Here is a 26,048-nt window from a genome sequence, read left to right as displayed (position 1 = left end):
GGAGCAAGGAGGTTGTTGGCTTCGACAAAGGCATTTAGTTGGGAGTAGGCGGTTTGGTCAATGAGTTTGGCAAGGAATCTGGTGTTTGAGATGGGGCGGTAGTTTTTGGGCTCGAGAGGGTTGAGCAAAGGTTTTTTAATTAGAGGTTTGACGTGAACCGTTTTGACTGCGTCGGGAAAGATACCAGAGGATAGGGAGGCATTTATGATGGATCTTGCGTGTTCTCCTGCGCAGGTGGAGACGAACATTTCTTTGAGGGTTGTGGCTGGGCAAGGGTCTAGCGGAGAGCCAGATGGTTTGCGGGCAGATAGAAGTTTTAGAAATTGCACTGGAGATATTGGACTAAAGGATTCGAACGTTGGTTGTGTATTGGTCACAGCCGATGGACTAGACGGTAAGGGGGGAGTATTGTCTGGTGGATGTAAGAGAGCTAGTTTGGTGGCTAGAGTATTTGTTCTTTTGAGAGCCGTGGTGTAAAAGTGGAGGGAGAGTGAGTCGCACAGTGATTGTGAGGGGGTCGGGATGGTCGCGGTGCAAGCCGGTTTGGTGAATTCGGCAATGATTTTGTGGAGTTCTTTGCTTGGATTTTTGCAGTTTAGGATTCGGGCGTTGTAGTGGGCTTTTTTTGCTTTCCGGATTTCGGCCTTGTATTGAAAGAGGTGTCGGGCCAAGGTGGCCCTGCTCTCCTCGGTTTTGTCTTTCTGCCATTTGCGTTCAAGGTATTTATATAGTTGTTTAGTGGTCTTCAACTTCGGAGTGAACAATCTGGGAAAAGGGCCACAACGGGTTGATGGTTTGCAAGGGGGGGTGAGCCGCATCAGAGATGCGTTGAGCCACGAGTCAAAGGCCTCAGGGGTTAGTTGCTTATTCAGTTGGCAGGCAGGTGGTGGAGACTGGAGGAGTGCGTTGGCTAGGTCCGGTACGATTATTAGTTTTTTCCAGCATTTGCGTAGATTCGGAGGTTGAGTTTCGAGTACGGGAAGGGGGTCGGGAGAGCTAATGGTGAAAGAGAGAATGAAGTTATCAGACCAGATGATAGGGGAGGGTGTTGGAGCTAAAGACGGCATCAAGAGTGTGTCCTTTATAGTGCGTCGGGCCATTTATGTGGGGTTGGAGGTTAATCGCGTCTAAACCGTCAACCAGAGAGTGTGTCATAGGATTGGTGGGAATGCCGAGCCATATGTTGAAGTCTCCAAGAAGGGTGAGGTTGGGATGGTTTAGTTGAAGGGTGGCGATTGAGTCGGAGAGGTTGTTTGCGAATTGTCTATCATAGCCAGGGGGTCTGTAGATTATTAGGAAGCTATGTGAGAGTGATGGGGAGAGGGATAGTTTAACGAGGAGAGATTCGCAGGAAGGAATGGAAGGTTGGTTGTCCATGATTGAGGCACGGAAGAGAGACTTGAAGACGAATGCTACTCCCTTCCTCTTGATGGACGGTTCAGTGGGATGAGGAAGTACTCAGGGGGAAAGGCTTCATTGGCGATTGGGGCGAAGTCATCAGAGAACCAAGTTTCGGTGATGAAGACCAGGTCTGGTTTGTCAGAGGCTAGGAGGTCAAAGATGCAGTGTCTGTTTTTTGCTATGGATCGAGCATTAAATAGGATGCAGTTCACATCGGCAGGTGAGGTTGGCCTCGGAGCTGGAGCGGAAGGGGGTGGTGGCGGAGAGAGTGGGAGCTGGAGAGGGAGTGTGGTAGTGTGAGGGATGGTTGTTGGAATAGTGCGCGTGCCGAAAAATTGGAGAGCTTTGGGCAGGATTGGGTGGTTGCGTGTGTTAGGATGATCGGGTTTGGCTCGGCGGGTTTGAAGGTGGGTTGTTGGTGGTTAGGAGTTTCAGATGCAGTTGATGAGAAGTCGAGGGAGAGGGGTTTGAGGAAGGGTGAAGCCATGGGAGAAGGAGGTGATTTGGGAAAAGCGGAGGTGGGTCGAGACAGGGGAGGCAAAGAGAGTCGAGAGATTGAGGGGGACCAAGTACATTTCCTCTTTAGTTTCTTTGTTGCGATTGGAGTGTGAGAGAGGGTAGGGGAGTAAGAGGGGGAGACGGATGCGGCTTTCGTTCTTGCTAGGGCTAGGTGTACAGTTTTTAGGGAGGGGAAGGGGTGTGGTCGGTGGTCGAAGGCGGCGGGGGTTTGTGAGTAAGGCGGGGGGTGGATGGTTGCAGGGCAGGATGTCCCTGGTATGATAGTGAGGGGAGCGGGCATGGTTATCCTTGGCTGGTCGGTGGTAGGATTCAGGGGAGGAGTGCTCTTAGGGTGGTTGGCTCGCCATCGAGCCCCTCTGGCTTGGTGTTTGGAGAGGGGAATGGTAGGGAATGCGCAGGAGGGAGGGATGATTTGGGAAGGGGGAGGGCGGGGCGGGAGGGAAGGCAGATCGGGGAGTGGGGGCGGTCTGTGGTGGTCGTTTCCAACAAACTCTGGTGGAGAGGGTGCACTCATGCTTAGTAGGTATTAGTTCGTTTTGGGTTAGTTTCAAGTGTGACTTACAGTTTATTGGACTTTCACAGGGAGGTTATTGGTCACACTTCAAAATTCAACTGTCACAGGGGGGCTATTGGGCACACCCCCGATTGCAACTTTCAGAGGTGCAATTGTGCACACTTTTAAGTGCAACTTTAACAGGGAGGTTATTGGGCACACTTCTAAATGCAATTTCTACCGGGAGACTATTGGGCACACTTCTATAGTCAATTTCACAGAGAGTCAATTGGACACGCTTCTATAGTCAACTTTCACTGAGGATATTGGGCACATTTCTAAATGCACCTTTCACAGCGAGACTATTGGGCACACTTCTATAGTCAACTTTCACAGAGAGTTTATTGGGCACACTTCTAAATGCAACTTTCACAGAGAGGGTACTGGGCGAACTTCTAAATTCAAGTTTCCACAGAGAGGCTACTGGGCGCACTTCTAATTTTAATTTACCAGAGAGGCTATTGGGCAGAGGGCTATTGGGTACACTTCTAAATGCAATTTTCACAGAGCGTCTACTGGGCACACTTCTAAATTCAATTTTCCAGAGAGGCTATTGGGCACACTTGTATGTATGTAAGTATGTATTTTGGTTTTGTATAGCGGCAGTAGCCCGCGGGCATCAGGGCGCTTTGAGACAAAAAACACACAATGAACATAACACAAACGCAGCCTAGCCTAACCCAAGTGTAAAATGCGCCCTTGGCATCCTTACACGCTGTAAGAGAGGAAGTCCGAGAATTCCTACTGAAAGATAAGTGTCTTAAGGCGTTTCCTAAAGGCCAGGTGGTTTTCCTCCATTCTCAAGGTCTCAGGAAGTCTGTTCCACATTTGAGGAGTCAGTACCACGAAGGCTCTGCCCAGACCTGATTTTAGTCTGTGTTTGGGAATGGCCAGCAGTCCAGTACCCATTGATCTCAGACTTCTTTGTGGCGTGTATGGAACTATACAGTTCTTTAGATACCCATGGGCCTTGCCATATATGCACTTATGAACGAGCGTGAGAGATTTAAAACTTATCCGCTCGCCGATTTTTAGCCAATGCAGTGACCTTCTCTGGTCTGTAACATGATCCCCTCTTTTCAAATTTGTTATCATTCTGACTGCGTCATTCTGAATCACTTGGCATCTCGCCAGATCTTTTGCGGAAGCGCCAATCATCAGAGCATTCCCGTAGTCCAGCCTGGACAGAATGATGGCTCTGGCTATGGTGGCCAGGTTTGTTTCATTCAGGAATGGTTTTACTGCTCTTATTAACTTAAGGTAATAGGCTGTGTTTTTTATGAGATAATTGGTCTGTGCTTCAGAATTAACCTCTGCATTAACCATCATACCCAAAGTTTTGACCTGTGCCAAAACTTTTATAATGGCGTCCTTTATCTTAAAAAACTTATATTCGCCTCCTAGATTGGATAGCTGCCGATTAGAGACGAAAGGCATCAGTTCAGTTTTTGCGTTGTTTAGGCACATCCAATTGGATTGCATCCATTCATCTATCATGGCATATATCTTCCCTATTGATGCACTATCTTCCTCATGGTTTCCACTCAGCTCAACAATGAGCTGTGTGTCGTCTGCGTAGTTTGTAAAAAACACCCCGGCCTTGACCAGGATGCTACAAAGTGCCCTCATGTATATATTGAAGAGCATAGGGGACAGGCTTGCCCCCTGTGGGACCCCGAAGAGTATAGGGCAGGAGTCTGAGAACGTATTACCCCAGTGAATCCGTGCCTGGCGGTCTGAGAGAAAGGAAATCAGCCACCTTATAGCTTCTTCTGAGCAACCAACATTTTCTTTAAGGGCTTTGATGAGAAGCTGGTGATCAACTAGATCGAAAGCTGCGCTCAAGTCAAGCAGCATTAGCATCCCTATTTTGTAGCCATCGACCAGCCCCAGCATGTGGTTTTGGAGATCTAACATCGCTGTTTCCGTGCTGTGGGATGCTCTGAAACCCGATTGCTGTTGGTGAAGAGCATTTTGTTCTTCCACGTACAATTGCAGTTGTTGTGTGGCTAATTTATCTAGAACTTTGAGTACAAAGTTTGAGTTGGTTATAGGGCGAAGATTGGCCGGGTCTTTAGGGTCTAAACCTGCCTTCTTTATTAATGGGGCAATGGTGACCTTTTTTAAATCCTTCAGAACCTCGCCTTCCATGAAAGAGGCATTAACCAGTTCTAGTAGGATTGGGGCGAAGAGTTCTTTATGTTGCAGGATAATACTAGAGGGCAGAATATTTTCTGCGCACGGTGTGGGGTTCATTTGAGAGAGAGCTTCTAGCAATTTGGCTTCCGACACTTTCTCAAAAGTGAAGAGAGCCCCACTCGGCCTGGAGATGTCCTCCATTGGTTTAGTTGACCGCGGTGGCGCTTCTCTGGCTTTCATTATGTTGCACCTAGCTTTGTCAATTTTAGCTGTGAAAGCCTTTAGTACCAGGTTACAATCCTCCTCAGTAGGTTGAAAAGGCGGTGTAAGGTTTTCTGGTTTTTCAATGTTCTTCAGGATGTTAAAAAGTTTGTTTGTTTTGTTAGCGGCTTTTTCAATTTCTTCATTGAAGACATTCTTTTTGGCCGTCCTTATCCTATCTCTATATATTTTATCCTTCTGTTTCCAGTTGTTTTTGTTTTCCTCACTTTTATCCCCTTGCCACTTCCTTTCCAGGGTCTTTTTCTCTCTTTTCAGAGTTGCCAACTCAGCCGAGAACCATTTTTGGTTGTTATTATTTTTCCTAACAAGCCGAGTCTTCAACGGAGCCTCGCGCTCTACCATATCTGTAATACACGTAGTGTATTTTTCTAGGAGTGTAGTGCAGTTATCTTGTTCCTGGAATGATAGCCTGATTTTCTTAAGGCACACCTGAATTTGTTCTTTACCCAAGTTCTTAAAGTTCCTGCTACTCAGTTGAACATGCGGATTCTGTAGTTGCACTTCTAAATGCAACTTTCACACAGCGTCTATTGGACACACTTCCATAATCAACTTTCACAGAGGATCTTGGGCACACTCCTAAATGCAACTTTCACAGCGAGGCTATTGGGCACACATCTAAATGCAACTTTCACAGCGAGGCTATTGGGCACACTTCTATAGTCAACTTTCACAGAGAGTTTATTGGGCACACTTCTAAATGCAGCTTTCACAGAGGATATTGGGCACACTTCTAAATGCAACTTTCACAGCGAGGCCATTGGACACACTTCTAAATTTAATTTTCCACAGAGAGGCTACTGGGGGCACTTCTAAAATCAATTTTCCAGAGAGGCTATTGGGAGCACTTCGAAATTCAATTTTCTAGAGAGGCTATTGGGCACACTTATAAATGCAACTTTTACAGAGCGTCTATTGGATACACTTCTATAATCAACTTTCACAGAGGGTATTGGGCACACTTCTAAAATCAAGTTTCCAGAGAGGCTATTGGGAACACTTCTAAATTCAATTTACCAGAGAGGCTATTGGGCACACTTCTAAATGCAACTCTCACAGAGGCTATTCGGTACACTTCTAAATGCAATTTTCACAGAGCGTCTATTTGGCACACTTCTAAATTCAATTTTCCAGAGAGGCTATTGGGCACACTTCTAACTGCAACTTTCCAGAGTGTGTATTGGATACACTTCTGTAATCAACTTTCACAGAGGATATTGGGCACACTTGTAAATGCAACTTTCCAGAGTGTCTATTGGGCACACTTCTAAATGCAGTTTTCACAGAGCGTCTATTTGGTACACTTCTAAATTTAATTTTCCAGAGAGGCTAATGGGCACACTTCTAAATGCAACTTTCACAGCGAGGCTATTGGGCACACTTCTAAAATTCAATTTACGAGAGAGGCTATTGGGTACACTTCTAAATGCAACATTTACAGAGGCTATATGGTACACTTCTAAATGCAACTTTCCAGAGTGTCTATTGGATACACTTCTATAATCAACTTTCACAGATGCTATTGGGCACACTTCTAAATGCAACTTTCACAGCAAGGCTATTGGGCACACTTCTAAATGCAACTTTCCCAGCGAGGCTATTGGGCACACTTCTAAAATTCAATTTACGAGAGAGGCTATTGGGTACACTTCTAAATGCAACATTCACAGAGGCTATTTGGTACACTTCTAAATGCAACTTTCCAGAGTGTCTATTGGATACACTTCTATAATCAACTTTCACAGATGCTATTGGGCACACTTCTAAATGCAACTTTCACAGCAAGGCTATTGGGCACACTTAAAAATGCAACTTTCCCAGCGAGGCTATTTGGAACACTTCTAGATTCAATTTACCAGAGAGGCTATTGGTCACACTTCTAAATTCACAGAGAGGCTATTGGGCACACTTCCAAATGCAACTTTCACAGAGGGGTTATTGGGCACACTTCCAAATGCAACTTTCACAGAGGGGTTATTGGGCACACTTCTAAATGCAACTTTCCCAGCGAGGCTATTGGGAACCCTTCTAGATTCAATTTACCAGAGAGGCTATTGGGCACACTTCTAAATTCACAGAGAGGCTATTGGGCATGTCGGGGGGGAAATTCTGCCGGGGTCGGCCGGGCCGTCCGCAGACCTCCGGGCAGGGAGGCCCCAACTCCTCCCGTATATCCCAAAAGAGAGAGAGTATGAGACACACGCAAGAAGCAAGGTGACTCTGCTGTTTATTAGACAAAAAACGGCAGGGATGGGTCAAGGATCGTACGCGTCCGTCCTGACACACACACAATCGTGGGGCTCGCAGGCCCTTTTTACCTTAGTATGACGCGCTACTTGCGTCACCTTGGAAAGTTAGCAAAAAACCTATCGCCACTCTTAATTGGTTGCTCGAGTGGTAGAGTTAGTATAGCATACGTATAGAGAACAATATTAGTGGACAAGGGTTAGTCAGGTGATATATCTGGGTTGTCCCTTCAATTAGATACATGAGAATTGTTACATGAAGACCCCTGATGATTGGTTAATGTTAATGGCGTCAGTGATAAGAGCCCCATGTTCTGATTGGTGCGCCCGCGAGCTTCCCAGCCTGGGACCATCGCTGTTCCCAGCTCTCGGTGTACCTGTCATTTGCAACAATGTTTCACTATGAGTACGTGCAGACAATGTGAGGACTTATTCATAAGCTGGAAGGCCGACTACTCCCACTGTCGCAGATGTCCATTGAGCCTTTTAATTGTATCTGCCTTGTGTCTTGTAACGAGGGATCCAGACGCCTTCTTCCTCCTGGGCTTGGCATCCTGTCAGGTTCGGCTTGGTCACGTGAGGTGGGACCGTGTTTGAGGCAGAATTCTGCACAATTAATATTGTTTTTCCACTGTGTGCCTGGTTTAATTTGCAGGTGTGACTTTAACGTTGGTGTGCGGCGTGCGAGGTTGCAACATCGTGCCCTTGATGGTCTGCTTTCGAAATGTGGGTTTGCAACATTGCGACTTTGGCTGTTTGCTTTCGCCGGGCTCATTCTGCAGGATCAGCAACCTGACTCTTGTTCTTTTAACGTCCATGGAAGCTCTTGCGTGCGGCCTACTTAGGCCTGGTGTATAGGTGGAACGGTTTGGTGCACAGGCGCTTTAGGTTATAGTATCATATTGTCTTATGACCAGTATCGTGTCTTCGTTATATTTCTCATTATGGCACCTGGTTTTAGGAGAAGCGTAAGCAAGCTCTTTAGATGAGTTCATGATGCATCTTGCGTTTCTGCATTTTGAGAGCCTATGTGGAAAATAATAAAGATGCACGTCCGTGAGTATGTCTGTCGCCTACGTCATAGCACTGAGTATATTCTTCGTGTAGATTGGTGCGGGAGTGTCCGGTGTGTATATTTGCACAGGTGTGCTGACCGTTGGCTAGGTCGTCATGGCATCTCTAACGACGTGTAGGTTTTAGTCTAGTTTATCCGTGCCGCAGGTGTCGGCATGGACAGGGCGGGCTGCTGGGCAGGCAGATGGACACATCCGTATGTTCCTGTACCAGGGTATTTGGTCGTCTGGTAGATGGGCAAACTCTTCTCGTGGCGGGTGCCTGGGCCGTGACCCTTTAGGCCAGGCGCGAGAGGGGAAGGACGGGAGCCTGGTCTTCCATTCTCCCACTTCAGTCCCCCCTCTGGTCGACTTGTCGACCACAAACATATCCTTTTCGTTATCTCCTCTTACTCTCCATATCTTAGTTATTCCTCCTAAATGTCCATAGTGGTTAACATGATCTTCAAATGACCAATACATATATTCACAGGTTCCTCCAGGAGTACAGTATACCCATTTCCCTATGTAACTCCTGGGGTTTCTTGGGTTCTCGATCTTCACCGATGGTGGGTCCAGGTGGTTGGTGATGATCTTGTTGCGCAACTTCTCTCTCTCTTGTATGATTATGCCTGTGTGTTGGCCGTCATCTGCTGGCATCAAGGGGTGCATACCGACCATTTCAAGCAACTCGTCAGTGGTGCGTGCCTTCCGGGCCTTCCAAAATCTTATTATGATCAGTGTAGCTCCAGCCAAAATAGTACAACCAACTATAATTTTCAGTCCATCAGACAGCCAAGATGGCATCCATGACCATAATAGTGAAAACCAGCTCTTATCCTTTTTCACACCTTTACTTTCATCCATCATTTTGGAGTGCATCTGGGCCAATTGTGAAACTGCTTCTGTCAGTGTACCATTGTCAGCATCGTTGGCAGGAATGAACGTGCAGCATGATTGTCCTATCTTTGCGCAGACTCCTCCTTCCATGGCTGTGAGGAGGTCCAATACATATCTGTTCTGAAGTGCTACCATCCTTATAGCTTGCAGCTCCTCTTTTATTGCGTTAAATCCATTTACTTTAGAATTGATGGTCATCATTAGTTCCCATCTAGTTATCTGGAGCCATTTTGCGTTTGCGTAAGCCTGCAGTCCCGGATGTATTATTGAGGAGAAGAACATTGCTGCTCTGCTCAATAGTCTGTGTTCCGGCGGAATTGAAGTGAGTGCCGTTTCCGACCTTCCCCATAGGTAATTTCCTGTCAGAGGTTCTCCTTGTCTTTTCCTTCTATTTAGGACTGTGTTATTGCCGTTGTTCCTGTTCCCTGGCTCCTCCTGAGGTGGTGCAGATCTCTTCTTCCTCTTGTCCCCTTCATCCATTTTGGGAAAGTTCGCCACATTCACATGCTTCTGGGGTACCACTAGTGATGGTACATTGACGTGCACCATCGTGCATACACCATTCCACAGAGGGGGCAGTGTGTGGTATGCCTTTTCTCCACAGGCCCAGTAATGGTCCATTATCACTGCTGTTCCTGCTCCCCCCTCAGGTAACTCCATCACGCTTGCACAGTTGGTGTTGTATCCTACGTCCACCTCTCCTTTGTGTTGGTAGCATACCTTAGGCGCAGTCAGCGGCAGTATTGTTATTGGGTCTTCATCCGTCTCTATCCACGTGAGCATGGGCACGTACTTGATCCAAGTCGTCCAACATCTGTGGTTGTGTGCATCGATAGTTGAAATAGTTTCTTTTGTTACCATGTTGCTGCCAATCACTCCTATCTCCCATTTGTTGTCCAGGTACACCTTCCCCGTTATCGTCACCAGTGGCCTCTCCCAGCATCCTGGTTTACCAGGAACTTCAGTGGCGTACCAATCACATGGTAAATACTGCAGTGTTACTTTCTTTGTTTCCCCTTTTTCAGGACCACTTGTTATGTATCTGAATGCTTCAGCATGTAAACTGCTCTTGTGGTAACTCAAATAAGTCTTGAGGAAGTTGTTTTCGTATGGGTATGAGTCTCGTGTTTTCCACACCATATGCACCACTGTCCCTTGAAATCTTCCTTTCGTTTGGAACAGTGCCAAGTATATTATGCATTGTGCTGTCTTTACATCTATTTCTGTGGCAACGAATGTTCGAGAAGCGCTCATGGCGTATGGTATTAATGAGCAAACGTAGCAGCTGTCCTCTGTTGTCTGCTTACCGATGCGGGTCATGTGTTGGTACCATATGTTGTTTGAGACGTGTGCTGAATCTTGTATATAATTGTCAATACCTTTATTATCTGAGTATATGCTGCGTTGAACTCTATTTTGCTTGTGTGCAATTTTACTAGTATCACCTGACGTAACACCTGTTGCAGCTGGGGATGGGGGTGGATTAGGTTTGGGTACAGCAATAATATTGATAGCATAGCTGTACTGCCATACAGAGGCAGCCAAGAACCCGGTGATCATCAAAATCCCTATTATTTTTATTACACATGCTAATTTCACCGGCATTTTGCTCTTACCTTGCTGCAGTCCGGCAGCGTATTCTTGCGACGTTAAAGTTGCCCGCCTGAAAATTCTCAATATGCTGGTTATTAAATGTTAGTTGTTGTTTTTTAAGCTCTCCCTATCAAATAGTCATTCAGTGCCCAGGCGAAGAGCTGTTCCCACGCTAATCTAAGCGATCTATCTCTTAGGACAGGCAAGTATGGGTGGAGGTGGGGCATTGAGTATTCTATGGCCAAGAGGAATGCTGTGTAGTAGACACGTACCCTTCTCCTTTTCAGGTACGTTGGCCTTTTTATTTCATATACAAATTGGTGTGACAATTCTTCTGGGTAGTTATCGTCTGAGGGTACCATCTACTCCTGGGCAGTGAATTTGTTAGTTATTTATTTTCTTAGCAGTACAATAATACGCAGTTCCTGCATGTGCGAGAGAAAAGAAAAGAGAGCATTCTCGTGTTTACATGTGTACGTGTGCAAGACAATGTCCTTCAGTTCAGTTATTACTGCAGTGGGGGTAGGGGTCAATGGGCAGGGGGTATGGGGCTCAACTGGCGGAAGTATCTTTACTCTTTGAGCGTGTGACCATGGGGTGGGCAGTATGGGGATCACCCCTTTCTTCTTCAGTTATTGTCTCTGGGGAATCTGGGGAGTGACAGGGTATGGGAACACTTAGGCCGTTAGCTGTGGTAGAACTCTCTTCCTCCGTTGGTGATGTTGTTGTTGTTCTCCCAATGGACCTGTCGGTGGCGCTGGGGCGGGTCTGGAGTTTTTAGATCTTTACATCGTGTAGGTGGTTCCAGGCACGCTTGTCCTGTAGCTTTACTGCTCTCGTTGATACCTCCTCTACCAGATGGGGGCCAGTGAATCGTGGACTATTCCACTTCCTGTTGAAATTGCGAAGTAGTACGTGGTCACCTTTAGCAATTTTACACAGTCTTTCCTTTTCCAATTCTATATCCGCATCTTCTTGTTGATTGCTGTTAGACCCGCCCCGTGTGCGCTCGAGCTGTTGAGACACAAACACTACACTAGTAATCAAAGAAGACACATATTGGTACATTTCATCACCAAGAACACTCGCTGTACTCTCGTGGTCGGTAAATGCTCTTGATGTTGGCGTTAGGGGAAGGCACATTTGACGTCCGGTAACCACCTCGTGAGGGGTGAGGTGGTGGTCGGACCCTGGTCTATTCCTTAGCTCAAATAGGGCTAATGGAAGGCAATATAACCAACTCTTCTTTGTTGTTTGCTGTATCTTTGCAATTGCCTCCTTTAATAGGCCATTCAGGCGTTCACATACACCGTTGGCCTGTGGGTGGTATGCACATGCAAATTTATGCTTGATGTTCAGCAAGGATGTGATGTGCTGGAACATTTCGTTTGCGAAATGTGGGCCATTGTCTGACCTTAACACCTCGCACACTCCCCACCTGGGGAAGACCTCCCTCACTAGGAATTTAGCTGCTCTAAATGCATCTGGGTGTAAACAGGGCCCTGCTTCAATCCACCTCGAGAATGGGCATACTACTACAATCATATACCTATTTCCTTGACATATGTTGATCATATCAACATAGTCAATATGGAGATGCCGGAAGGGTCCCTCTGGCCGGGGTATAGTACCTCTTATCACCTTTAGAGTATGGCCGGCCGTAAACTGTTGACATGTGAGACAATTGATGATAAAATTTGACACATGAGAATTTAACTCGGGGCAGAACCAGTCTTCCCTAATTCGTGCTGCAATTACTTCCTTGCCTGTGTGGGCTGGATGATGTAGTTGGCTCAGGGCGGTGTTCAAAAGTGCCAATGGTATTACAACCTTTCCAGTGCCACCCTGGCGCCATAGTGCGTCGGTAGGTGACATTGTGCATCCTTTTTTTACCCATATTTCTTTTTCGACCATTGGTGCAGCCGCTTGTAGCTCCATAATCTGTGTGGCTGGGAGATGGGTGTACCCTTCTCTTATCAACATCTCCTTAGCCATTCCCCTCCCTCTCCCTCTCTGTGACTCTGGGGGGTTCCATATCTCACCAAAGTATGCAGCATACTTCGCATGTGCGTTTGCTGCTGCATTCCCCTTCGAGAAGTGGTCTTCACCATTGGTGTGTGCGGTGCATTTTACTAAAGCTAATTCTTGGTGGTCATTTATTACTTCAATTAGTTCAGCCAATAAGAGGGCATGTTGCACTGGAGTGCCATCAGCTCTCCTAAACCCTCTTCTTCTCCATTTCGACAGCCCTGAGTGGACAGTGGATGTAACATATGCGCTGTCGGAGTATATGGTCACTCGTTTGTCAAAGCTTTCCTTCAACGCCAAGATCAGTGCAACTAATTCCGCTGCTTGAGCGGAGTAATGCTGTGGTAATTGTACACATTTCATTGCCACACACACCGGTACCTCCATCATTTTTACCACTGCTGCCCCAGTCCTCCTTATACCATCCCTTTGATCGATAGTTGATGACCCATCAATAAACAATAGCTCACCTCCCTCTAGTGCGTTTTCTTCAACCTTTCTAGTACATGAGTACATTTCAGTTATTTGCGTACAGTCATGGGCATAATCTCCCTCCTCAATTACTTCTGCTAGGAACCTTGCAGGGTTGACCATGCTACATCTAACAATTGATAGTTCAGCTCTGGATAAAATGATCTCATAACCTGATGCTCTTTGCGTGGTTAGGGTGGACTTAGGTTTATTCAATATCGCAAATAGTGCATGTTCCACAAACAGTGTAGTTGGGCACCCCATGGTGATTGCTGACGCTTTCTCTACCGCAAAAGCAGCTGCGGCGAGACCTTGTTCGCAAGGGAAGTGACCTAACATCACAGGATCTAAGTGGCCGCTGTAAAATGCTACTGGTTTGTAGCCCATGCTTGTTTTTTGAGCCAACACTGCTTTCATTACTGCTGAGTCGCAATGTGAAAATATAAAAAATTGTCGCTCATAGTCTGGGGATGCCAGTACCGGAGCAGTTGATATCGCATCTTTTAATTCATCAAAAGCCTCTTTCATTTCCATCGTCCATCCCAGCTTTTTCTCCCCTTTGTTAGCTTCCCTTAACGCCTCAAGCAGGGGTCCTATGTACGAACTGTAATCAAATACCCATGCTCTACAGTAGTTGCACAGCCCCAGGAACTGCTGCAGTTCCCTCACTGTTTGTGGCATTGGAGTGTTTGAAATGGCCTGTGCTCTTTGTGGTGCAATCTTTCTTCCATGTTGGGATATAAGCTGACCAATGTAAAGTACCTGTTCTTGACAGTACTGTATCTTTTCCATGTCTACCTTGTAACCTTTTTCAGCCAATATTGTCAACATCTTTAAGGAATCCTCTCTGCATGTTCTTTCGTTTGTACTGCAAATTATTATGTCATCCACATACTGCAACACTGTGCTTTCCACTTCAATGTTACCCAAATCCATCTGTATTACTCTATTGAAAATTGAGGGTGATTCGCAATACCCTTGGGGCAATCTGGTGTGCTTCCACTTTGTATTTCTGTAAGTGAAGCTCGTCAGATCTTGTGAGTCTGGGTGCAATGGTATTGAGAAAAAAGCATTTTTAAGGTCGATCACTGTAAATCGTGATGCTTCTGCTGGAATGCCACACAATATTGTGGCCGGGTTCGCTGCTACGGGATATTCTGCTTCTACTATGTTGTTCAAGGGCCTGAGATCCTGTATGAAGCGCCAAGACCCCCCTTTAGCCTTGCGCACTGGGTATACAGCCGTGTTACATGGTGATTCTGAGGGGACCAATATGCCATTATTTATAAGGGCCGTTATGGTTTCATATATGCCCTCATCTGCCTCTTTTGATAGTGGGTACTGTTTCACTCTGGGGAGTATTGCACCTTTTTTCAATTTTATCCTTACTCCCCCTATACTTTTTATGCACCCCACGTCATAGGGGCTAGTAGTCCACAATGATTTGGGTACCTTTGACATATCCTCCTTAAAGAAGGAGACTGGGGTGCATGCGGGTGCCTCAAGTGCCATTGCAATTTTCTGTGCTACTTGTTTGTAAGCCACTCTTAGCCATATTTCCACACTCATCATAAACACCATTTCACCTTCCTCCTTTTCATCTGAGAACAGCTCCTCATCTGACACCTGGGTGAGCCTACATCCTTCTGCTAATGCTATCACTGCCCTCCATGCTCTTCCTTCTCTGTCTTGGGCATGTACAGCAATGTACTCAGCTGTTGCAATAATGCTCTCAATGTCCATTAGAACCACCTTTCCTTCTGGTTCATTAACAGGTGTTTCTGGTCTGAACAGATAGGCTGCTGGCCTCCTCCATATTTTCCCTTCTATCCCTGGCATCCATGCAAATGCCATATCTGTTCCATACTGGAATAGTTCGCCATCTACTGGCTCCACCCTAATCGCTGTCTGTCCGCAGTATGCTTGCATAATCTGTCGTGCTGTGAGCATGTTAATCCCTGGAGTAGAGCAAATTATGCCGTCCTCAGTAAAGGAGATCGTCATATTCAACCTGTTCATTATGTCTCTCCCCAGTATATTTACTGGTGAGGCACTATAATATAGAAGTGGAACTGACAGGTCATAATCTCCAATAGATAAGGGAATGTTATCAGTAAAGGGAACCAACCCTCTAGCCCCAGAGAATCCTTGGGTGTTCATGGCTTCGCCTGACATCTTAAATTTACCTTCCCTTATGCAAGACCGGGTCGCCCCGGTGTCAACAAGGAATGATAGTTTTTTGTCACCTATCGTTACCTCTATGCGTGGTTCCTCCGCACTATTAGGTGTTACTGACAGGATGGGACACACCAAGGCCGTCTGTGGGCTGTCCTATTGAGGGTACAACGATTGGCCATTTCCTGTGTAAGGGTTGTGTCCTAAAACCGTCACCCTACCCAGTTGTGTTTGTTGTGCTTGGGGTTGTTGTGTTATCGCTACCTGTTGTTGTGGCAGTGAATATGTTTGTGGCTGTTGTTGTGTTATTAGTTGTTGTTGTTCACTTCCCTGTTGCAACGTCTGCTGTTGCTGTAGGCCCTGCTGTTCCTGTGAGGGCCTTGGTTGTCCCTGTTCATTCCATGATGGTGTTCCTGGTCTAACTCTACACGTGCATGACATGTGCCCTAATAGTCCACAACTCCAACACACCGGTGGTTCCCTACTCTGCCATGGGAAGCTCCCTGTGTTGTCCTGGTATACTGGTTGTCCTGTGGGGTAGGAATGTCTAAGTCCTCCCACCTGCTGTTGGGTGTTATATCCGTATCCTCTCCCTCTCATAATTCCTCCTCTCCCCCTGTTATAATTATAATACCCAGCTCCTTGCATTGGGTGTCCTCCTCCCATGTTGGTTGTGTATGGTTGGAGTGGCGGCGCCTGTTGTGTTATAGTCTGTGAAGGTGGTATTTGGGAGGAATCTTGTGCAGCCACTACTTGTGTGGGGCTTTGGGTCATTGTTGTAGGCGTAGTTATTAGTGCCCCTTCCATTGTGTATTTAGTAAGCTTTTTCTGTACTAGTTTAGCCTCTTCCGTTTTCCTGTCCTCTTCCTTTTGTTTCATTTTTTCTTGCCATGTCCTGCAATGATGCACTATAGTCAGTTGTATTTCTGGCCATGGTTTTGCTTCCATTCCCACTACTTTCTTTAGTTGTTTCTGAACTCCTTCTGGGAGCCCTTGTACTAGTATATGGTAAAATATTGCTGGTGTTTTATCCCATTGTTCTCTAGTTTCCATGCGCCACTTCTCTTGGATTTCCTGGATATAATCAACAGGATCTTCGTTCTCACACATCTTGCGGGAGGTAATTGCTCCTATGTCTGATGTGTCTGGGTACTGTACCCTCAGTGCCTGCCATAGTGCATGTCTGCAGTTTGCGAATGGTGCCCCATCATGCGATGTGTTTGTTATTGTTACCCCATGGAATCCCGCTCTCTTCCAAATGTCATCCGCTCTATCCCCTAATATTGATATTAAAAGGCCCTTTACATCTCCTACTGCCAGTTTCTGTCCTGCGGTGTGTTTTTCCATTTCATATATCCACTTACCCGCACCTCCACTTAATGATGGGAGCCTGCATTTTATATTTTCTTTATCTGTATGCTTCCAAGGGACATACTGTGGTCTAACCCCTCCTCTCTCCAGAAGTGGCATTAAGTTATATCTCGTATTACCCTTTGTGTTCCATAATATCGAGTCCTCACACCCTTCCTCCTCTTCCCTTTCTTCTACATTGTCAATTTCGTCCGTATTTCCCCTGCTCGTAACTCTTTCTTCTCCATTTTTTCCCCTTCTTCCATCATTTCCTGTATTTAATGTGGGCATGTGTATTTGTCTTTCCTGCCTGCGACTACGGAGGTCTCTAAGCCGACATGCATAGGGTGTCAGTTCGTCTGTGAAGGGCGCGAGTTTTATTTTGCGTAACAAGCGTGAGGTGGTTGAGCATGTAGGGTGCGATGGGGGAGGGCGTGATGGGGATGGGGATGGTGCGGCCTCATGTGTCTGTCTTTCTGCTATTCCTTGCTCTCCCTCCTCACTTCTCTCCAGCTCATCCTTTCTCCTACTGATCCATGGTGAGTCTGTGTTGGTCCGGGTGAGGTATAGTTTATCTAAGCTTTCCCTTTCACTGTTTCTTCCTTCCTTCTCCACTCCTTCTTCTTCCTCACTACAAAAGTCAGTCATAAACGGCACCCCCCACTCGGTCTTTTTCCCCTTGATTGTTACTGTTTGTAAGTCTATTAGGTCCAGTTTTCCTTTTTCTCCTTTATCAACCGCTCCCCCTTGTGCTGATGTTGTTGCTACTTCTGTGTTTCTATATACATCCCCCCATACTTCACTCTCCCTTCTCCTATCTTCTCTTTCTCCTTCATTTCTCTCCTCCATCTCCCTACTATTTTCCTCCCTTTTCCTTTTTAATTCCTCCATCACTTCACTGCTCATCTGTTCCAATATTCTTTCATCCTCTTTCTTCCTTTCCCATTTCACCCTTTCCCTTTCTAATATACTCTCTATCACCCTCCCTTCTTCGTATTTCTTAGTCGTTTCTGATAGTAATCTCCTCTTCCACATTGCCATTTCTTTTTCTTTTTCTTCTTCTTCCCTTTTCTTTTCTCGCAGCACTACTCTTGATACCCTTTCTGCTGCTGCTTTTACCCTTTCAGCTTCTCTCCTTTGCTCCTCATTTCGTTCCCTTATTTTTTCCAATTCATTCTTACCTTCTTTCCTTTTCCTCGCTCTCTCTCTCCTCCCTCTCGAGCTGCTTGATCAATTCATTCTGCTCATCCCTTAATTTTGCTAGTCGTTCCTCCAAAATCTCTTCCTTTTGTCGTAACAGCTCTTCCCCCCTCATTTCACTCTCCCTGGTATTATCCTCGTCTGTTTTCTTTACTACCTCCTTCTCTTCTCCTGTTAATGAACCTCGTAATTTTAATAATATCTGTGCAGCTACCCACTCATCATTTCCTATTTCCACAGTCTGGTCTTCTCCAGTCCTCCCCTCCCCTGCTGGCATCTTCCTATGAGCCACATATGGTGGAGGGCTGTATGCCGGGTTCGAGTATCCCTCAGCTGCCCTTAACTGTCCTCTTTCTATTTCTCCTAATTCTCTTAAAGGGTACAACCCCCCTCCCTCTGTTTTCACTCCCTTTGCTGGAGGTATATCGTTGCTCGGTTCCTTTTTTATGTCATCTGATGTATTATTCTTTTCTCCTCCCTCTCCTCCGTTCCCCGTGTTCTTTGGGTCTGCACTCCCCTTTTTCCCATCCTCTCCTTCCTCCTTAATCTCTTTTTCTTCCGGTATTTCCCCCATAGTGAACATTCCATTTGGTCCTGGTCGGGACCCTTGGAACATCCTCCATAAGTTAAACACCTCCACGTGGTTTGCCAACTTCTTCCCTTTATATGTATTGTGCAGATGGTTTAATAGTGAATGTTGGGCATATGGATCGAAGCTACCATTAGGCGGCCACGGTGTTAGCATTTTGTTATCCGTCCCCTGGGTCCATTCTATGCTATACTTAATCAGTTTCTCCCTGTGGGGTGGCAGTGTTGTACATATGTGTTGTAGTGGGGTAGTGAGTGTGTTCCCCCACCCTCCCGATCTTGTCCCGTATGACATAGTAGCGCTCCACTTGTTACCCTTCCCCTGTCTGGTAGTGGTTATCTCACTAGCAGTGTACAATATACAACCTTATATCGTTACCTGGCCCCGTAAGTTTGGGGATTTACGATTGTCCGCTAAGGAAAATTATAAAAAATATAGTATTTTACATTTGTATATTTTCTTCTTTCTTTCTTCATACAACACCCTTACGGCCCCCTGCGGCCGAGGCGCACGTAGCCCCCTGCGGCTGCGTACCCCTTATGACGTTCTTATACAGTCGTCCTATTTTCACGTGCTCCTCCCCCTTCTACACTTGCCGTGGCCGGCGTTCTCCGTGCGCAGCCACGTCCCCCGTTTCCCCTTTCCCCGATCAACTCATTTACCGTTTATCTCCGTTTCCACTCCCTTACCACAGTTCTCTTCCCCACCACTCTCAAAACGAAGATGCCTTGTGCTCGCGATATCCTATGAAAGCCCTACTGGTCACGTCACTGATCTCTTCGAGCTACTGGTAAGTTCTTCATATATTCTTTAAGTTCAAAATACACTTGCAATCTACCCCCGTTAACCTTACAGCTGTCTTCCTGTCACTCCTGGAACAAGGTAATCAAATCAATAATATAATCGGACTGCGCACACTGCGTCGCCTCGCGTGTGATACGCCCCTCAACAGGAGGGCTTAACCAGCCAATTATCTTACGTATTGGGCAACTAACTAGCTACCGCCTACAGGGAAACGTCATCTACCTATCGAGTTTCTTGCTCGAACAATAGGGATCCTCATCTACTCATTGATCAATAAATGCCAAATCGTAGGAAACCACACACACCCACCCTTACACGTAGTCGCGACCTAGGCCAATCAGTTTCTACGAGCGGCCGCACGTGATGTTTTTGTGCTCCGCCCCCCCTTCGCGTAACGTAGCCGACTGTTCTCGCACTTGTTCGGCTACCATTCATTCCATTGCCAACACTAAATTGTCAAACCTTCGCCGCGCACCTGTGCAACACCTCCCTCCTCCCGTATTTAATTCCTCCCCCCTCCCTCACAATCTCACATTGCTTGTTGTGCATGGCATGCTCACCAAGTTCTCTTGATGCGGGGCCGCTCGACTGCGTGCACCCCTCCAAGCGGCTCGCCACCTCCCCTCGTCTGGACCACGTCTGGAAACTCGCCAACCGCGGGCGGGATACTTCTCAACCGGCTCCCGAGGGCCAATATCCGGATTGCGCTGTCCGGTCTTCTCGCAGCTCCGGGATGGTCCTGTAGTCCTCAGAAGGGGGCAACGGCAGAGGGGGCCGCGCCGCCGGGCCTCCTCGCAACGGGAGTACCTGGAAAAAGTAAAAATAAAAAAGCGGATCTTAAACAGATCTCAGCAGTGCCTCCAACTTGTCGGGGGGGAAATTCTGCCGGGGTCGGCCGGGCCGTCCGCAGACCTCCGGGCAGGGAGGCCCCAACTCCTCCCGTATATCCCAAAAGAGATAGAGTATGAGACACACGCAAGAAGCAAGGTGACTCTGCTGTTTATTAGACAAAAAACGGCAGGGATGGGTCAAGGATCGTACGCGTCCGTCCTGACACACACACAATCGTGGGGCTCGCAGGCCCTTTTTACCTTCCTTGCGTCACCTTGGAAAGTTAGCAAAAAACCTATCGCCAATCTTAATTGGTTGCTCGAGTGGTAGGGTTAGTATAGCATACGTATAGAGAACAATATTAGTGGACAAGGGTTAGTCAGGTGATATATCTGGGTTGTCCCTACAATTAGATACATGAGAATTGTTACATGAAGACCCCTGATGATTGGTTAATGTTAATGGCGTCAGTGATAAGAGCCCCATGTTCTGATTGGTGCGCCCGCGAGCTTCCCAGCCTGGGACCATCGCTGTTCCCAGCTCTCGGTGTACCTGTCATTTGCAACAATGTTTCACTATGAGTACGTGCAGACAATGTGAGGACTTATTCATAAGCTGGAAGGCCGACTACTCCCACTGTCGCAGATGTCCATTGAGCCTTTTAATTGTATCTGCCTTGTGTCTTGTAACGAGGGATCCAGACGCCTTCTTCATCCTGGGCTTGGCATCCTGTCAGGTTCGGCTTGGTCACGTGAGGTGGGACCGTGTTTGAGGCAGAATTCTGCACAATTAATATTGTTTTTCCACTGTGTGCCTGGTTTAATTTGCAGGTGTGACTTTAACGTTGGTGTGCGGCGTGCGAGGTTGCAATATCGTGCCCTTGATGGTCTGCTTTCGGAATATGGGTTTGCAACATTGGGACCTTGGCTGTTTGCTTTCGCCGGGCTCATTCTGCAGGGTCAGCAACCTGACTCTTGTTCTTTTAACGTCCATGGAAGCTCTTGCGTGCGGCCTACTTAGGCCTGGTGTATAGGTGGAACCGTTTGGTGCACAGGCTCTTTAGGTTATAGTATCATATTGTTTTATGACCAGTATCGTGTCTTCGTTATATTTCTCATTATGGCACCTGGTTTTAGGAGAAGCGTAAGCAAGCTCTTTAGATGAGTTCATGATGCGTCTTGCATTTCTGCATTTTGAGAGCCTATGTGGAAAATAATAAAGATGCACGTCCATGAGTATGTCTGTCGCCTACGTCATAGCACTGAGTATATTCTTCGTGTAGATTGGTGCGGGAGTGTCCGGTGTGTATATTTGCACAGGTGTGCTGACCGTTGGCTAGGTCATCATGGCATCTCTAACGACGTGTAGGTTTTAGTCTAGTTGATCCGTGCCGCAGGTGTCGGCATGGACAGGGCGGGCTGCTGGGCAGGCAGATGGACACATCCGTATGTTCCTGTACCAGGGTATTTGGTCGTCTGGTAGATGGGCAAACTCTTCTCGTGGCGGGTGCCTGTGCCGTGACCCTTTAGGCCAGGCGCGAGAGGGGAAGGACGGGAGCCTGGTCTTCCATTCTCCCACTTCAGGCACACTTCCAAATGCAACTTTCACAGAGGGGTTATTGGGCACACTTCCAAATGCAACTTTCACAGAGGGGTTATTGGGCACACTTCTAAATGCAACTTTCCCAGCGAGGCTATTGGGAACACTTCTAGATTCAATTTACCAGAGAGGCTATTGGGCACACTTCTAAATGCAACTTTCCCAGCGAGGCTATTGGGAACACTTCTAGATTCAATTTACCAGAGAGGCTATTGGGCACACTTCTAAATGTAACTTTCACAGAGCGTCTATTGGACACACTTCTATAGTCAACTTTCACAGAGGATATTGGGCACACTTTTAAACTCAACTACTAAATTCAGCTTTCACAGAGAGGCAAATGCGACACTACTAGATTCAGCTTTGTATAAAGAGGCTATTGAGCACACATCCAAAATGGTGAAGGTTGAGTGGTGGGGTAGAATGGTGAGAACTAATTGCTTCTGTCCCCACCCTTGCCACACTTACTTATTGTTGGCGTCTTGCTTCTCCTGCGGATACCTGCTGATACGACCTTGAGCCGTCTTCGTGGAGCCGTCCTTTGCCTCACTGTCCTTAGCCGATGGGGCTGTTGGGCAGAGGGCTGCCCTGGGGGGGTCAGAGATGAGCTGAGTAGTGGATAGCTGGTCCAATCGGGGCACGGTGGGCGAGTTGGGAGGTGGGAGGTGGGAGACCAGGAAGCAGGGAAGGAGAGAGGGTTGCGGGAGGGAAGTCAGGGGGTGGAATCAGGGAATTTAGGCACTCGTACTGCTAGGGCAGGTATTTAAAAACAAAATGGCCTGGAAACACAAGAACACTCACCGGAGGCTTTGCAGCAGGCAAATGGGGTCTTGGAGCTTGCACGGGCCGCTAGATGGAACACAACACGGCCTTCTGGCCAATCGGGGCACGGTGGGCAGGTCGGGAGGCAGGAGGTGGGAGACCAGGAAGCAGGGAAGGAGAGAGGGTTGCGGGAGGGAAGTCAGGGGGTGGAATCAGGGAATTTAGGCACTCGTACTGGTAGGGCAGGTATTTAAAAACAAAATGGCCTGGAAACACAAGAACACTCACCGGAGGCTTTGCAGCAGGCACAATGTTCAGTCCAAAAGACCACCCAAAGTCTTTACCTCAGCAAGGGGTGGGGTGCCAGCAATAAGGGAATTCTCAAACAGACTGGGAAGCTTGAATAGTCTCTGCTGGGAAGCTGCCAACAACACTTCAGTCTTGGCATCATTCAAAGCGAGGCACTTATGAGCCGAGCAGCTTGGAATCAGATTAAAAGCAGCATTACCTTGCGCAGAATCTGCGGGACGATCCCCGGTAAATTTAATCAGAATCAGCAGGGCGATCACCCGTAACTTCAATCAGAATATGCAGGGTGATAACCCATAAATTCAATCAGAATCTGCAGGGCGATCACCCATAAATTCAATCAGAATCTGCAGGGCGATCATCCATAAATTCAATCAGAATCTGCGGTGTGATCAGCCGTACATTCCATCAGAATCTGCAGGGCAATCCCTGTAAATTCAATCAGAATCTGCGGGTGATCACCCATAAATTCAATCAGAATCTGTGGGGCGATCACCCATAAGTTCAATCAGAATCTGCGGTGTGATACCCCCATAAATTCAATCAGAATCTGCATAGCGATTCCCGTAAATTCAATCAGAATCTGTGGAGCGATCACTCATAAGTTAAATCAGAATCTGTGGAGCGATCAACCATAACTTCAATCAGAATCTGCAGAGCGATCACCCGTAAGTTCAATCAGAATCTGAAGGGCTCTCACCCATAGGTTAACTCAGAATCTGCAGTGCGTTCACCCGTAAATTCAATCAGAATCTGTGGGGCAATCACCCATAAGTTCAAACAGAATCTGTAAAGCGATCACTCATAAGTTAAATCAAAATCTGCGGAGTGATCACCCATAAATTCAATCAGAATCTGCAGACCGATCACCCGTAAATTCAATCAGAATCTGCAGAGCTATCACAATAGGTTCACTCAGAATCTGCGGGGTGATCACCTGTAAGTTCAATCAGAATCTGTGGGGCGATCACCCATAAATTCAATCAGAATCTGCAGTGTGATCACCCGTAAGTTCAAATACAATCTGCGTGTGATCACCCGTAAATTCAAATAGAATCTGCAAGGTGATCACCCGTAAGATCAATCAGAATGTGCGCGTCACCAGCATAGATTGCATATAAAATATCAGGCTTGTCTAAAAGATCAAACAGAGGCTTCATGAAAATATAAAAAAGAGTGGCTGATAAGCAAGATCCCTGCGGGACACCCCAAAGGAGCTCAACAGGAGATGCCATAGAGGATTTGTGAAAGCCTCCTGCTGATCTACCGATAAAAACAATGAAATCCAGTCAACCGCTACTTCTTTATAAAAAAGAGCTATAGTCCGACTCTGTCATAGAACGCGTTAAAATCCACCAAGTGAAATGGAGCCGATAGATCCAAAAGAATAAGAAGAGCAACATGTCCATTGGCCATAATTTGGAGCATACAGCCTTCAAATCCAGGAGAGCGGTCACAGCACCATGTCCAGCTCCGAATCCGGACTGCCTGGCCGCAAGCAAATAGTGTGCTACCAGGGACGCTTGTACCCATAAGTATGCCAGGCGATCAACTATCTTTAGTAAGAATGGAACACTTGTAATAGGTCTATAATTAGTGGGAATACTCGGTACATAAACGTGTTTTTATCAATGGAGTGATCCAAGCTTGTTTAATTCTAGCAGGTACTGATGTAGACATAAAAGAAGGATTCACAAATTCAGTAATCATACTCGAAAGCACCGACACACAGGTCTTTATGATCCTGGAAGGGCACAGGTCCCCAGGGCAAATGGTGGACTCTAGAGACGGTATGAATGTCTCTGTAAAGCGCTCTGGTGCTTCACTGAGCCAGGTCTGTACTCAATAAATACTATAGTAATAATGATACTTCCGCTTCAGGAACAGACACTTGCCTGAAGCTGAAATGGACTGAGGGCAAATTAGTAGTGGTCGATGGCAATAAAGGTACCGAAAGACCAGTCGGTTTTTCGAGAAATGTCTGCTTTAAGTTGCTGAATTTGAATGCACCAATCTTGATCCTTAGCCACAGAATCCGCCAATTTGCTATTGGGTTTCTCGAGCTCTCTCTCGATCATGAATGGTTCCTTAGAGTTCCATAACACCTGACTAATACGCGTATTAAGATGCTCCTTCTTGTCTTGTATGACTACGTACCTATACGGGCTGGCTATTAAAATGACGACTCTTTATCTTATGCAAGTAAAGACTTTTGCCAGAGTAAATATGCTTTATTTTGATTAGCCCGCATGTTACGCAGATCATGCGTATACCAGGTCTGAGACAGCCTTTCCACCCTAGTGGTTTTATAAATTCTCGCGGGGGTAATAGTGCCAAGAGCTGCAGACAGTGTATGATCATAGCACGCTACTAGTTCATCAACCAAAGAGTCAGAGCAATAAGAGGAGCTGGCGGAATCCAAAAACGGTGTAAGAGTAAGTGGCGTTATTTTATGTAAACTGCGTTTGGTCACCAAACCTTGCTGGGGGTCGTTTTGTGGTGGCAAGCTGCAGATCGCAATTTTAAAAGATATAAAGCAGTGGTCAGACCATGGGCCAACTGAAACTTCCAAGGTTTTAACGGGAATACCAAAGCTACACACCCACTCAAGAGTGTGACCGCCCTTATGAGAAGCCTCAAAAAAAGGCCTGAGCAAAGGCAAGGTTAGTAAAGGCTTGATCAAAAGAAATGGCCCTATGATCCTGCAAATCACGTGACCACGCATTAAAATCTCCAAGAATAATAATCTTAGCAGAAGACTTAACAAAAGAATGTAACAACACTACATATTGTAATGTGAGGAGGATCACAGAGTAGAATAATACTATACGTCAAGCTAGGAATGGCCAATAACTTGACAAGAAGTCATTCCGTGCCTTCGGGGGCTTCCATAACAACCTGGTAAAAGAGCAGGGGTTTAGGATACATGATAGCGACCACGCCACCAACACTAGTCATTCTGTCCACGTTCATAATTAAATAGCCTTGCAGCACTGCCAGAGCCAAATCAGGACCAGGAGTGGGTGTGAGCCAAGTTTCCATTTAAAGGGCAATATCGTAGCCATTATCTTGAATAGAATCCGAAATCTCAATGGCGCGGTTCACACGTGAACAGGGATTTAATAGGATACAGCGAAGCTGCTGATCAGAAGAATCTGAGGGTAAACGGCTAGTCAATTCAGCAGAGTAAGAATTAATATCCCAGGTTTCTAAATCCAGGATAAAGAGCTCTGACTTAAATAATA

This window comes from Ambystoma mexicanum, chromosome 1p (assembly GCF_040938575.1).
Source record: "Ambystoma mexicanum isolate Mex_15411 chromosome 1p, UKY_AmexF1_1, whole genome shotgun sequence".
Classification (NCBI taxonomy): Eukaryota; Metazoa; Chordata; class Amphibia; order Caudata; family Ambystomatidae; genus Ambystoma; species Ambystoma mexicanum.
This window is presented reverse-complemented; position numbering follows the sequence as displayed.